Raw genomic sequence first — 15,168 nt, forward strand, 5'->3', positions numbered from 1 at the left:
GTAATGTTTGGTTTGCCCAAAGCAAGGATTTAATGGAAGCGAACCAAACGGGTCAAATAAGAAATTGTGTGCAAACTGGGTTGACGGGAGCAATAATCCGTAGGAAATAAACCCGTGAATGCGGGTAATGAATTAGATATAAATTTGTGTTTAGAACTTGATATTTTTGTAATATTTGGTTTGCCCAAAGCAAGGATTTGAAGGGAGCGAACCAAACGAGTCAAACGAGGATTTATGTGCAAACCGGGTTGATGGGAGCACCAATCCGTAGAAAATAAACCCGTGAATGCGGGTAACGAATTATTGAATACGCAAACCTGGTAATGGGAGCGCGAGATAAGTAAGTAAGGAACCCAGGTAAATGGGTTGTAGATGAAAAACAAATAATTCCATGAAAGGAATGTGAAGGATTCAAGTTTATGAACTTGAACATCAAACGGGTCAAATATGTGTTCTCGCAAACCGAGTATTAGGAGCATGGAACACAAAGTTATTAAGCCCGTGTAATAGATATAACCGTGGAAACTAATCCCACTAAAAAGTTATGGATGATTTGAGCTTAGGTGCTAAAATATCAAAACGGGTCAAAATAAAGAAAAACATAAACCGGGTAACGAGAGCGTAAACTATATGAATAATGGATCCAGGTAATGGATCATAGCTTAGATATGTTAAGAAACGGACCCCAAGCGATTAAAATGAGTTTGGATAAGTTTGGATGTAAATTGGGTGAAAAATAGACGTGCAGAGTTGACACGGCCATGTGAACATTTGACACGGCCGAGTGAAGGGGCTGTGAAAAATATATGTTTAGCTGACACGGGCGGGTGAACATTTGACATGGCCGGGTGAAGGGGTTGAAAGAAAAAAAATATAATTTCTTGTGTTTAATTATTCTGTTCAAATTCTTTGATTTCTAATCATTTAAATGAAATTGTATGATAGGTAAAGATGCACTTTAGACCTCGGAGGATGATCAAGCCATGTCAAGAACCGAACACACAATCTAATGAAGCTTCCGCTACTTTAATAGTTTCTTTTGTTACCAAACTTATGACAAACTATTATAATCATATTTTGGATGTTTAAACTTTTGTAATTATCGTTGAAGGTTTTTTAAACTCTATGTAAACGTCGTTTCATCGATGTTTTGAAAAACGGCGTTTAAAATACACTATATATATTATATGAAATATTCAATTAATGTAAGGATCTTACATTAATTCCTAGAAAAGTAGTTCCATTTTGTTATCAGTGTTTATAAATTGAAAGAGTGTTACAAGTTGGTAATTAGAGCTAAGGTTAAAGACAAATGTGTTCGGTTCAAGGCTTGATCAAACATCCGGTAAGAATTTATTGGAAGTAAATCCTAAATTGAAAGACTAGAAAGAATAGTTATTTAAAGTGTATGGGAGGAGTATAATAATATACTCGAACCCAGGAAGTACACTTAGCATAAACAATTAAGGCAAAGTTGTATACTTGGCCGAATAGTGAGTATAAATTCTTATGTAAAAGTGTGAGAATGATTGAATGAATTATTTATCAATTTACCTTCAATATTTCAGTAAGGAGATGTCGGGGGGTGCTAGTGACAATATTGTATCCTTTATGACCGACGAGTTGAAAGCTAATATTTCCGAGGAAGTCGGAAAGGCTGTAGAAAATAGTCTATCGCAGTTTATCGATGGATTACAAACCAAAAATCGTGCCAGTGGTGGACGATATGATGATTGAACTGAAAGACAGTATCTTACAAGAAAGAGAAGAAAGGAAGGTGTTGGATGTGAATCCAAGTCCCGTAAGGAAATTAAAATCTAATAAAGCTCCCAAGAAAGGAATTACAAAAAGAAGATTACATTAGTGTTGGACATGTGGAAAAATTCACAAGGGTAAATGCTATAAGCCGGGACATAAGAAGTGTAAATGTCCAGAGCGGCTTGGAACGAAAGGAACAACTGATACAAGGTCTGATGCCCAGAAATCGAGGGCAAGGTCGTTCCACATGATAGCCACAGAGGCTAAAGATGAACCTGATGTTGTTTCAGGTATACTCTTGTAAATTTAATTTCAGCACGAATTTTAACTGGTACGGGTGCAAATAAATCTTCTATTTTACATCGATTTATTCAACACCCTACATTCACATTAACAAAATTACCTATGCTTTAAGAAGTAGAAATAGGTAATAATAAAAAGTTTTGTTGGTTACGATATACGTTGAAACTGTAAATTGAGAAGTAACAATGAAGATTACTTCGTCGATCTCTATTAATGGGAGAAATCCAAGTGATAATCGGTATATATATATATGGGCTAATTCGATATCACGTAAAAATTAATTCGTAAGCATAAGAAGATATAATTAATGTTTCTGAGCGGAAACATGTTATTATTATAGGGAGAAAAGTTGTAGTCCCCTAATCTGCGTGTTTATTGAAGCTTATTAGCTTATTTAGCATGGATGTAAGGCGGGACTGACTTACATACATAATTTGACTGAGAATCTCTAGAAATTTAAGACGTAACCATTGTATGTGAGTTGAAGATGTTTTCCAGAAATAACTAACGAGAATACCACCCGAACGCGAGGTGGAATTTGGCATTGAAATAGTTCCGGGCGCGAAGACGGTGGCCAAACTCCGTACTGATTAGCGTCATCGGAACTATAAGAATTTTTGTCAAATTGCAAGACCTTTTCGACAAAGGATTAATATAGCCAAGCGCTTCTCTGTAGGGAGCACTAGTATTACTCGTAAAGAAAGAGACATATCGATAATGGAATTTCAAACGCGTTATGGACATCACAAATTCTTAATAATTCCCTTCGGATTAACAAATGAAACTGCGACTTTCTTGGATTTCATGAACCGTCTCCGCAAACCGATACTAGACAAATCGATGGTAGTATTCATCGACGAAATCCTCGTGTATTCAAGGAGCGAAACAGATCACGAGTGTTATCGCGATAAGTACTTGAAACACTTAGGCGTAAAGGATTTTACGCGAAGTTTTCGAAGTGCGCCTTTTGATTACGAGAGGTGCAAATTCTTAGGCTATGTTATGAGTGCTGAGGGAATATTGGTAGATCCGTCTAAGGTATAAGTTGTGTCGAAATGAAACCCTCCAAAGAATCTATCCGAAATTTGAAGTTTCGTGGGGTTAGCAGGTTAGTACAGGAGATTAATTCAAGATTTCTCCAAGACTGCATCGCCCTCGACCAAGCGAACCCACAAGAACGAGAAGTTCGTCTGGGAAGATGATCAGGAAAAAACATTTCAGACATTAAAGGAAAAAAAATTAACCTGTGCACCGGTGTTAACTTTACCGGATGGTACGGATGACATGGTAGTATATTCAGATGCATCGCACTTAGGTATTGGGTGCGTGCTTATGCAAAAGGGAAAGGTAATCGCGTATGCCTCGAGACAACTAAAGCCACACGAAACAAAATACCCGACTCATGATCTCGAGCTGGCAGCTGTAGTATTCGCCTTGAAGATCTGGAGACATTACTTGTACGGTGTGAAATGTACTATTTTCACTAACCATAAAAGTTTAAAAATACTTCTTCGATCAGAAGGAGTTAAATATGAGGCAGAGGCGCTGGTTGGAGGTCGTCAAAGACTATGACTGCGAAATCTACTACCACCCCGGAAAGGCTAATGTAGTGGCGGATGCCCTTATCCGAAAGGAAGAATACACTCCTATTCGGGTACGGTCCATGCAATTGGTAGTAACTTCGGGCTTGCTCGAACGAATTCGAGAAGCCCATAACGAAGCAGTAAAGGAAGAAAACTGGGAAAAAGAACATATAAAGGGGTTGGTAAAAGATCTTGTGGAAGGAAGTAATGGGATGAAATACCGGCATGGTAGAATATGTGGTGTTAAGAATCTTCTACTTGACGAGGCTCAAAAGTCTCGCTATTCGATTCACCCTGGAGCGACCAAAATGTATAGAGATTTGAAGCAAAACTATTGGTGGCCGGGGATGAAAAGAGATGTGGTTAGATATGTGGAGAAGTGCACGACTTGTTTACAAGTCAAGGCGGAGCATCAAAAGCCTTATGGCAGACTTCAACCACTGGATATTCCGGTTTGGAAATGGGAACATATTATTATGGACCTATTGACAAAACTACCAAAGACGGGTCGGGGATTTGATGCCATTTGGGTAGTTGTAGATAGACTAACCAAGAGCGCTCACTTCATCCCTTTTCGAGAAACCTATACCTCTGAGAAGATGTCGGAAGTATATGTAAATGAGATCATAGCACGCCACCGGGTGCAGGTAACTATCGTGTCCGATAGAGATACCCGGTTTACTTCGAATTTCTGGCACGACTTTCAAGAACAAATGGGTACCAAGCTGTTGATTAGTACCGCATATCACCCGCAAACCGACGTGCAAAGTGAGCAAACGATACAAACGTTAGAAGATATGCTTCGAGCATGCATAATAGATTTCGGCGGTAGTTGGGATGCGTATCTGCCGTTAGTTGAATTTTCATATAACAATAGCTACCATTCAAGTATTGGTGGAGCCCCATATGAAATGCTTTACGGTAGAAAATGTAGGACACCGATATGCTGGGAAGAAGTAGGCCCTCGAGAACTTGCTCATAAAGATGTGATTCGGGTTACGAACGAGAAAATTGACATGATCCGAGCCCATTTAAAGGCAGCTCAAGATCGACAAAAATCATATGCGGATAAAAGACGAAGGCCAATTGAATTTCAGATTGGTGAAAAGGTGATGCTTAATGTGTCTCCATGGAAGGGAATTATGCGGTTTAGAAAACGGGGAAAGTTAAGCCCAAGATTCATTAGGCTTTTTAAAATCCTAGATCGGGTGAGTAAGGTGGCTTACCGACTAGAATTACCAGAAGAATTAAGTGGAGTACCTAACACGTTCCATGTCTCACATCTACGGAAGTGTTTAGCGGATGATATGGCTTATGTTATCCTCGACGATATAGAGATTGATAACAAACTCAACTAGATAGCGAGGCCTATCGCAATCCTCGATCGTAAAGTTAAAGGTTTGAGGAACAAAGAAATCGATCAAGTAAAGGTCAAATGGGAACACTGATAGGATCAGACACCACCTGGGAGTCTGAAGAGGAAATGAGACGACTTTACCCATCACTTTTCGGTATGTGTATGCATTTATGTTTTATATGCGTATGATGGTTTCGGGGACGAAACCCTCTTTAAGGGGGGTGGACTTGTAACACCCCAAAAATACTTAATAGAATTAAGTCCCTTACACCTTAAATAATAAATGAAAATGTGTGAAATAAATTAACATTTGAGAAATAAAGGAACTAGAAGGACTAATTATGTTAAAAAGGAAAAACTTGGTGAATTAAAATAAAAGAAAAACAAAAACACACCACACACAGTGTTGGTGTGTGCGTGTGGGAGTACGACCAGAAGGGGAAAAAGGGGCAAAACCCAAGTTCTTGTTTATCATCACTACAAATTCAAGTAATTCTGATGCATGTGTGATAAACTAGAACCTACAACATCATCTCATTCTAACGTATGTCGAAAATTTAGCATATGTAGAAATAGAGATGTCTTGATAAGTTTTATGGTGTATAATTGAGGTAGTGATTGCTGAATTTTTTATGAAGTTTTAGTACTAGTGTGATTTAGAGCAAAACCCTTGAAGAATGAAGGATTAATAAATGTATTAACTAAGTGCCAAGTTGAATTGCACTCTATGAATAAATGGGTTTTGGTGTAAATCGAATTCATGAAATCTCGAAGATTAATGATGATATTTGAACATATAATAATCAGAAATTTGATATTAAAAGGTTATAGTAAACATTTCTACTTGTTAAGTGGGAGCTTTGGTGGCTAAAGACTTCAATAACATGAATGATATGGCTAGTTGTAAATTACGCCCATGAAGTGCTCGACAAAACGCTCAAATGAAATGTTAGTTCTAATAATTCACCAAGTAATGTTGATGCGAAATTATGAATGAAATATGCACAACTGTACATATTTTGAATATGTGAATAAGAGGCATTAATGATAAACGGGTTGTGCAATATATGCGACTCGAAGGATAAGCCCGGAGACCAAGCCGGAGTTGATAATCGACAAAAAAGGAAAGCACTAAGGTACGCGTTTAACGCTTAATTAATACTAGTTTTGACATGCTGATGTTAGATATAAATTTGTATTTTTGAACTTGAGATTTGGTAATGTTTGGTTTGCCCAAAGCAAGGATTTAATGGAAGCGAACCAAACGGGTCAAATAAGGAATTGTGTGCAAACTGGGTTGACGGGAGCAATAATCCGTAGGAAATAAACCCGTGAATGCGGGTAATGAATTAGATATAAATTTGTGTTTAGAACTTGATATTTTTGTAATATTTGGTTTGTCCAAAGCAAGGATTTGAAGGGAGCGAACCAAACGAGTCAAACGAGGATTTATGTGCAAACCGGGTTGATGGGAGCACTAATCCATAGAAAATAAACACGTGAATGCGGGTAACGAATTATTGAATACGCAAATCTGGTAATGGGAGCGCGAGATAAGTAAGTAAGGAACCCAGGTAAATGGGTTGTAGATGAAAAACAAATAATTCCATGAAAGGAATGTGAAGGATTCAAGTTTATGAACTTGAACATCAAACGGGTCAAATATGTGTTCTCGCAAACCGAGTATTAGGAGCGTGTAACACAAAGTTATTAAGCCCGGGTAATAGATATAACCGTGGAAACTAATCCCACTAAAAAGTTATGGATGATTTGAGCTTAGGTGCTAAAATATCAAAACGGGCCAAAATAAAGAAAAACATAAACCGGGTAACGAGAGTGTAAACTATATGAATAATGGATCCAAGTAATGGATCATAGCTTAGATATGTTAAGAAACGAACCCCAAGCGATTAAAATGAGTTTGGATAAATTTGGATGTAAATTGGGTGAAAAATAAACGTGCAGAGTTGACACGGCCATGTGAACATTTGACACGGCCGGGTGAAGGGGCTGTGAAAAATATATGTTTAGCTGACACGGGCGGGTGAACATTTGACATGGCCGGGTGAAGGGGTTGAAAGAAAAAAAATATAATTTCTTGTGTTTAATTATTTTGTTCAAATGCTTTTATTTCTAATCATTTAAATGAAATTGTATGATAGGTAAAGATGCACTTTAGACCTCGGAGGATGATCAAGCCATGTCAAGAACCGAACACACAATCTAACGAAGCTTCCGCTGCTTTAATAGTTTCTTTTGTTACCAAACTTATGAAAAACTATTATAATCATCTTTTGGATGTTTAAACTTTTGTAATTATCGTTGAAGGTTTTTTAAACTCTATAACGTCGTTTCATGGATGTTTTGAAAAACGACGTTTAAAATACACTATATATATATATTATATGAAATATTCAATTAATGTAAGGATCTTACATTAATTCCTAGAAAAGTAGTTCCATTTTGTTATTAGTGTTTATAAATTGAAAGAGTGTTACAAGTTGGTAATCATAGCTAAGGTTAAAGACAAATGTGTTCGGTTCAAGGCTTGATCAAACATCCGGTAAGAATTTATTGGAAGTAAATCCTAAATTGAAAGACTAGAAAGAATAGTTATTTAAAGTGTATGGGAGGAGTATAATAATATACTCGAACCTGGGAAGTACACTTAGCATAAACAATTAAGGCAAAGTTGTATACTTGGCCGAATAGTGAGTATAAATTCTTATGTAAAAGTGTGAGAATGATTGAATGAATTATTTATCAATTTACCTTCAATATTTCAGTAAGGAGATGTCGGGAGGTGCTAGTGACAATATTGTATCCCTTATGACCAACGAGTTGAAAGCTAATATTTCCGAGGAAGTCGGAAAGGCTGTAGAAAATAGTCTATCGCAGTTTATCGATGGGTTACAAACCAAAAATCGTGCCGGTGGTGGACGATATGATGACTGAACTGAAAGACAGTATCTTACAAGAAAGAGAAGAAAGGAAGGTGTTGGATGTGAATCCAAGTCCCGTAAGGAAATTAAAATCTAATAAAGCTCCAAAGAAAGGAATTACAAAAAGAAGATTACATTAGTGTTGGACATGTGGAAAAATTCACAAGGGTAAATGCTATAAGCCGGGACATAAGAAGTGTAAATGTCCAGAGCGGCTTGGAACGAAAGGATAGGTAAAGATGCACTTTAGACCTCGGAGGATGATCAAGCCATGTTAAGAACCGAACACACAATCTAACGAAGCTTCCGCTGCTTTAATAGTTTCTTTTGTTACCAAACCTATGAAAAACTATTATAATCATCTTTTGGATGTTTAAACTTTTGTAATTATCGTTGAAGGTTTTTTAACTCTATGTAAACGTCGTTTCATCGATGTTTTGAAAAACGGCGTTTAAAATACACTATATATATTATATGAAATATTCAATTAATGTAAGGATCTTACATTAATTCCTAGAAAAGTAGTTCCATTTTGTTATTAGTGTTTATAAATTGAACTAGGTTATCACCCGGGAACTTCCCGGGTAGAAAATTTTGATTTACATTAATTATAAGTTTATAAATAAAATAAATATAAACAGAGTGATATATTACTGTTAACGGTAAATAACTGATAACATGATTTTTTTTCAATGATTAGTCTCCAACCTTAGCAACTTTTCTTTACTCAATTTGACTGGTCCAAGCACCCATTGTTTCCAAGTTACTGCTAACTGCAATAAACATCCACAAGCCTTAGAGACCAAAAAATACACCACCATACATAACCAAATTTATGCATCTACTATTATGTCGAAAAAAGATTAGGATACCAATTCAACAAAGGCGAAAAGACTTTTGCATCAACTGAGCAAAACCTTATGAGACTTTTTGCATTCAATTGCTGCAAACCTGAACCAATATAACAATTTAAATATAGGAAACCAAGGGTTTGAAGAATACCTAAATATGAATTAAGTTTTTTCTTTGGGAAGAACTGTATCTCTAGAAAGGGCAGCTTCATCGACCATCATATATATAATTCTACGAACAAATTCTCCCAGATACATGTCATAAATCATTTTCTAAGAGTCTTTAACAAATTCTCCCAGATACATGCTTAGATAAAATAAGAGAATCAACTCTTCTGCTGTCAACAAATAAGATATATTACTTTGATTCAAAATTAACGAATTTGAAATAACCCCTATCTTATGATCCCCTTCAAAACCCAGCCTGCAACGTGGTTCTTGACCACTTTGTGTCAGATCTTGGCGTAGGTCTTTTTTAGGTCCAAGCCTACTAACTGATTTCACATTAGTTTCTTTATGTTTATTAATAAAAAGAGGACAACAAAGTTGTGTAAGGGTCAACTATAAATCAAATTATAGAAATCTATCAGTTAATATACACTTTTTTAATCAGCAGTATGACCTTCTTGTATCTAAGAAAGTAAAATAAAGCATGGTGGATTTTTTTTTTTTTTATTTTTTTAATTTTTTTTTATATTTTTAGTCTATCATGCCCAAATCCATCTTGACAAAAACCCATCTTGACCTAAACCCATCCTAACTCATTTCTTAATAAACCCATCCTAACCTATACCCATCCTAACCCATTACCCAAACCTGCCTAATCCACCCATTTTGCCACCCCTAGTTTTGATACACCTTAGTAGGAGCGACAAAAAAGATACCTGGTCGTGGCTATAACATAATAAAAGTATCTGCTGTTGCTTTTGGTTATAGCATTATTGTACATCCATTCATCAGTGGCGGAGCTGAATGTGCTTTCACCATATTTCTATAGCTAGGCACTTCCACATCCACATAAGGATATAGATCATGAATGTGCTTTTATGGAAAAGGGTAGTGAGTCAATTACTGTTAGCAATAAATGAACTTGTTACATACCGTATGCAGAAAACAAAATTATTATACTCCTAAAAAACAACTGTCATATTTTATTAGGAAATTGACTGTGTAAGCTGTAAAAATTATTGTGCAGCAATAGTACATTTTCTAGAAAGACACTATATACAATCATATGTTAAGACTTGTTCATAAATTTGGATCTTGAGTTTTATTAATTGATCTATATATCCAAATTTGAGGAGTCCTTGAAATTATTCATAATCATGTGCTAGTTTTATATGCTATATGTTCGATTCTTTATTGTTACATCATTAATTATGTTATGCTATGTAATTTTTTGTCTGAAGACTTTATAATGTGCAGAATGGGCGGGACAAAGTTTGGCCACATGATCCTCGCACAGGAAAGGGATGGCAATGGGTCGGGTTCGGGTCGGGTATTGGTAATCTCATACCCATGCCCGTTTGAAATGGGTGAAATAAAAAAGAATTTAAAGAGGAACACATCAAACCGTTTGAAAGTCCCCGATTAGCCTTTTGAGTAAAGTACACAAATAGTCCCTAGTACTCGTGGTCGATCAAAATTTTGGAGTTGGTCCTTAGATTTCCAAAAGTACACGGATGGTCCCTGCGGTTTGCACTTTGTAACACATTTAATCCCCAACTTTTGCCAAAAGTACATGGATGGCCCCTGTGGTTTGCACTTAGTAACGCATTTAGTCCCTAACTTGGACCTGCTGAAACCTTTAGATTTGTTAGCTGGGGACTAAATGCGCTACAAAGTGCAAACCACAGGGACCCTCCGTGTACTTTTAAAAAGCTAGGGACTAAATCCAAAATTCTGGTTAACCACAGGGACTATCCATGTACTTTACTCTAACCTTTTTAATGCACACAACCTCCTAAACCGTTTAATCTAAAAAACTTCTTATTACTATTATTATTGCAGGCAAATATTGTTGATCATAGAAAACGTGCAACTGTTTTTAGTTGGATAACAGGCCTAGTTTCTGCATCACATGTCGTCAGAAATCTCCTAGCACGTTTTCTTCCAGAAGAGTACATTTTCAAAGTACAGTTATATTAATACTATCTATAGCATAATTAATAATACACAGTTTTTAGTTTTCTTACAATTTTTCTGATTATAATTCCTTCTGATTCAGGTTTCAATAGCTTTGTTAATCTTCTGTCCAGTTTATATGGCCTTCTTTCTCGTTGAAACGGTTAAATCAACTCCAAAGCTGGATCAACATTCATCTTATTTGAATAAAGCACTCACGGTTGTACAAGAACGTTATAAAACAATGAAATATGCTATGTGGATTTCAAGATTCACCATTGTGGTAGTTACTCTTTTGCTGTTCTTTTGAGCTGATTCTAACATGAGCGTTTTTTGTTTTAGTCCGACTTTGAGGAGCATTTCAGTTATTTCTTTCTTTTATGAATTGGGAATGTCGGGAATCAGCACTGTGTTACTGGTATGTTCTATTTTTATATATGTGAATTTATTTTTCTTCTTGTTAAGTTACATTTATCTTATATTGAATATATAAGTGATATTAGGTGTGTGTATTTGACCTGTTTACTTTTAAATTGGTCAACTTTGGATGTCAACGAAAGTCAACGCAGACCGTTTTTGGATTATGAACTTGTTCAACGTATCTTTACAATCAATTTCCTTTTCTGGCAAATTTTTTTTACAACAAATTAACAGCAACATCCCTAAAATCAAAAGCAGCCCTAGAATTAAAAAGAATCAAAAGCTTACATATAGTGCCAATCCTACAAATGAAATCCTTCAATGGTCGTTGCTAGAGCCTAGATCTTCAATATTAGAATGGTTGTGTTATAACAAATCAAGTTTGAGTTCACACATATTTCAATTAATCCATTCTAAAGAATACAATCAAAATTCTTTTTTTGAATTTATCATCTTCCCAATTGAAAGCCTAGCAGTCGCCCGCCCACATATAAATTCAAAATTCTTTTTTACATATTACAATTTACAATCTAGACTAAAACTATAGGGCTTTTCTCGGAATAAATAAAACGATTGAATCGATATAATACTTACCTTGAACTGGAGTTCGATCGACTCCGGCGAAGCTTGACCGGAATGCTTGCGACTGCGGCGGTAAAAAATAACTGATGGGTTATTCGGTTGTTACTACATTAGGGTTTATGACAGGATAAATGATGAACACATAAACATAGAACACAAACATCATACATACAAATTTTATGACCGAATCTAAAAGAAATAAGAAGAACGATGATGTTAATAAGATTCGAATCAACGTTTTCGAAAACCAATAATCATCACAAAATCACTTTTTAAAATGTTTCAGATGAACATCATAGAATCATCAAAGGAATTTCAAGTTACAACAGTAAGGATGGAGAAGAAAACATACCTTATGCTTAGTTTCTTTAGATTGAGATTTAGGGTTTTGAGAGTGAAAATCTAGTAAATGATATATGTAACACCCCCAAAATACCACCTGCGGGAACCCCGCTAGGCGTGTTACACATCAGAGTCTGAGCCACTAATCACATTGAACCAATGATAAATATTTAAATAAAACATGTCATTAATTGCCAAGATTAATTGTCAAACAAAATATTGATTCACAAAGAGTTATATAGCGGAAGCATATGATAAGTCGTTTAGCAATTGTTTCATAATAGAACTCAAAACCAATGTATCAATTATAAGTAGTCCAATAGCTCGATCCATGACCACTCCAGCACTCCCAGATAGCAAGTCCATGTTCCAAGGTTAACGACCTACAAGCATGCAAACAAGTGTGTCAGACTACGCTGGTGAGTTCAAGGTTTCGTTAACGTGTTGTGTTACCAGATATATGTTAATGCGATTCAATGTTGTGTTACGATGTTGCTCATGTTAGTTACCCTAGGGACTACGCCCTTACGTAACCGAGGAGTGTGCCTCTTAGCAACCCACTATGTTGTTCACGCTAGTTACCCTAGGGAAAACGCCCTTACGTAACCGAGGAGTGTGCCTCTTAACAACCATAGTGAAACCCAGATAATTAGTTCACCCCCGTCCTTACGGCCCGGTGTGAGGTTTCCCACCTAATAGCGCTATCAACTAATTACCCCCATTGCCCTCCGGGCAATAACCAAAACCGATTAAGTTGTTTACCCAAAGTTTCCCTTCCAAATGTTTACCAGTTGTCCCAAACCACCGGGACGCATGCTTGAGAAAATGCATTGAACTCACCTTGGTTTGCTCGGCAGATTATACCAAAAGTTACTTGAATTAAAAGTAGTCAATCACGTCCTAACAGGATTATCATATAAGTCAGGTTTGGTTCAAGTAAAGCACGTATGTTTCACACAAGTTAACACGTTACAAGCACGTAGATCATGGCAACACTTAGCAGTCGAGTAGTGCATTCAATTTGTGCGACTTGAATGATCCCAAAGGCAACCGGCCCAACATGTTGTGCGATCCACAACATGTTGTGCGATCCTCATATCCCGGCCCAACAACATAACAGTCCAATAACCTATTCTCGGCCCAATTAACATAACGTACAAGTGTTGTGCGAACCGGACAGCCTTGTGCGTTCCGAACGGGTTGTGCGATTGTAATTGGGCTTGTCCGGCCCAATCAGGCTAACTACATTTGTGCGATCAGTTTTATTACCCAACCCAAGTCTACTCATCCGGCCCAACAGTTAATCAATGTACCATTTGTGCGATCCAGTAGCCTTGTGCGACTGGATGGGTTGTGAGATTGGACTGAGTGATGTGCTAGTGATTTGGGCTTTTAAGGCCCAGCAGTTAACAGACCTCAACCCATGTGCAGTCCAGTAACCCGAGTGGAATCACCTTGTGCGACTGCCATGGCTTGTGCGATTAGGGAACTTGTGTGGTCGACTAGCTTATGCGTTTGGCTCTTGTGCGATCGGTCAACTTATGTAACAGATTTAATATTTCCCGAATCATAGGCAATCGGTTACAATCACTTATCAATTTCCTTATTTACAACAATCAATTAACAATTTCCCTCTATGCCTTTACCCGATCAAACAAGCATATTTCAATCATTTTCTCAAGAACCCTAATCATGACCAAAGTATAACAATATCTAAACAACCCTTACAATTCGATCCAATTTCACACATGCAACCAGTTAGCAACCATTCGTTTCTAGAACAATGATATGCAATTTCGATTAACATCTACACGGTTCTAAATGAATAACATGTAACCCGAATTATAGCAACATCCGATTAACATAAACATGCTCCAATCCACACATACGAACCGGTCACATTATCACAAAATTCATATCAACATCCATCCGATATCATTCCAAGATTATAGTGCAAAACATACATATATACATCGCACCTCATACAATCAAGTAACAAACCAACACTGGAACACTAACCTGATTGAGAGGAGAACAAGAATTGAGAATGGATCCGAACAAGCCTCGATGGAGGGGAAATAGTTGCCTTCAGTTTTTCGAGAGAGAGGAGAAGAGCTAGGGTTTCTTTGTGTGTGAGAAAGTTATGGTAAAAGTGTGAAAGGTTACAACACTTCATGTGTTATGTGTGTATGATGGGTGGGCCGAACCCTCACTTGGTCCGCCCTTAAGTCCAATTACAAGTGACACGGCCCAAAGGGCTTGTGCGATCGAGTGATGGTTGTGCGGTTCAGTTTAAGTAGACATATACATATACACATAATACATATTCACATAACATGTCATAACGTCATACATTCAATAGTTCAATCATTCGATAATTCAATCAAGTTCACATACGTTGCATACAATACAAAAACGGGTTTGAAATACGAGTTGTCACAATATATCGATGACAATCTGGTAAATGATAGAACATAATCCTACCTGTAATGAAGATGTGAAATCGGTGTTTGATGTCAATTTTTTTTTAAGAAAATGTGTCTGCGGCGCTAGGGTTTTGAAAGGAACGATAGAGAAAAGGAGTTCTCTCAGTGTTGTTGAATGAAAGGGACAAAGGATTTTGGACTTTTAGAAGCAATATATATCCGGGTCAAAATTCGGATCCCGTATAACCCATTAATAAAAAAAACCCATTCAATTTCCCGCAAAACCACATCTAAGAAGCCCTAATATTGTGACATGTGTCCCATATTTTTTTCGTTTATTATATATAATAGAAGAGTGTTACAGATTGTTTTTTTAAAAGATCTACGCAGGCTCTTTTGTCTGTGTCTCGTAGACCATGCACGGACATTGTGTGACATATGTGCTTGTAATCATTGTATATACTCTGAATAGTTCAATTA

The 15,168-nt window shown here is 36.7% G+C and overlaps 2 long non-coding RNA genes across 2 annotated transcripts; one reads left to right on the plus strand and one right to left on the minus strand.

The window, feature by feature from the left end:
- Nucleotides 1-8,481: 8,481 nt before the first annotated feature.
- LOC110899145 lies at nt 8,482-12,340 on the minus strand. Its single transcript, XR_002569965.2, has 4 exons — nt 12,273-12,340; nt 11,933-11,984; nt 8,816-8,894; nt 8,482-8,716 (listed from the first exon to the last, which is right to left on the minus strand). It is a non-coding gene; the product is annotated as an uncharacterized LOC110899145 (long non-coding RNA).
- On the plus strand, nt 10,794-11,160 carry LOC110899146. The gene is made up of 2 exons (XR_002569966.2): nt 10,794-10,927; nt 11,022-11,160. It is a non-coding gene; the product is annotated as an uncharacterized LOC110899146 (long non-coding RNA).
- Nucleotides 12,341-15,168: the final 2,828 nt, after the last annotated feature.

Source organism: Helianthus annuus, chromosome 13 (genome assembly GCF_002127325.2).
Source record: "Helianthus annuus cultivar XRQ/B chromosome 13, HanXRQr2.0-SUNRISE, whole genome shotgun sequence".
In the NCBI taxonomy this organism is placed as follows: domain Eukaryota; kingdom Viridiplantae; phylum Streptophyta; class Magnoliopsida; order Asterales; family Asteraceae; genus Helianthus; species Helianthus annuus.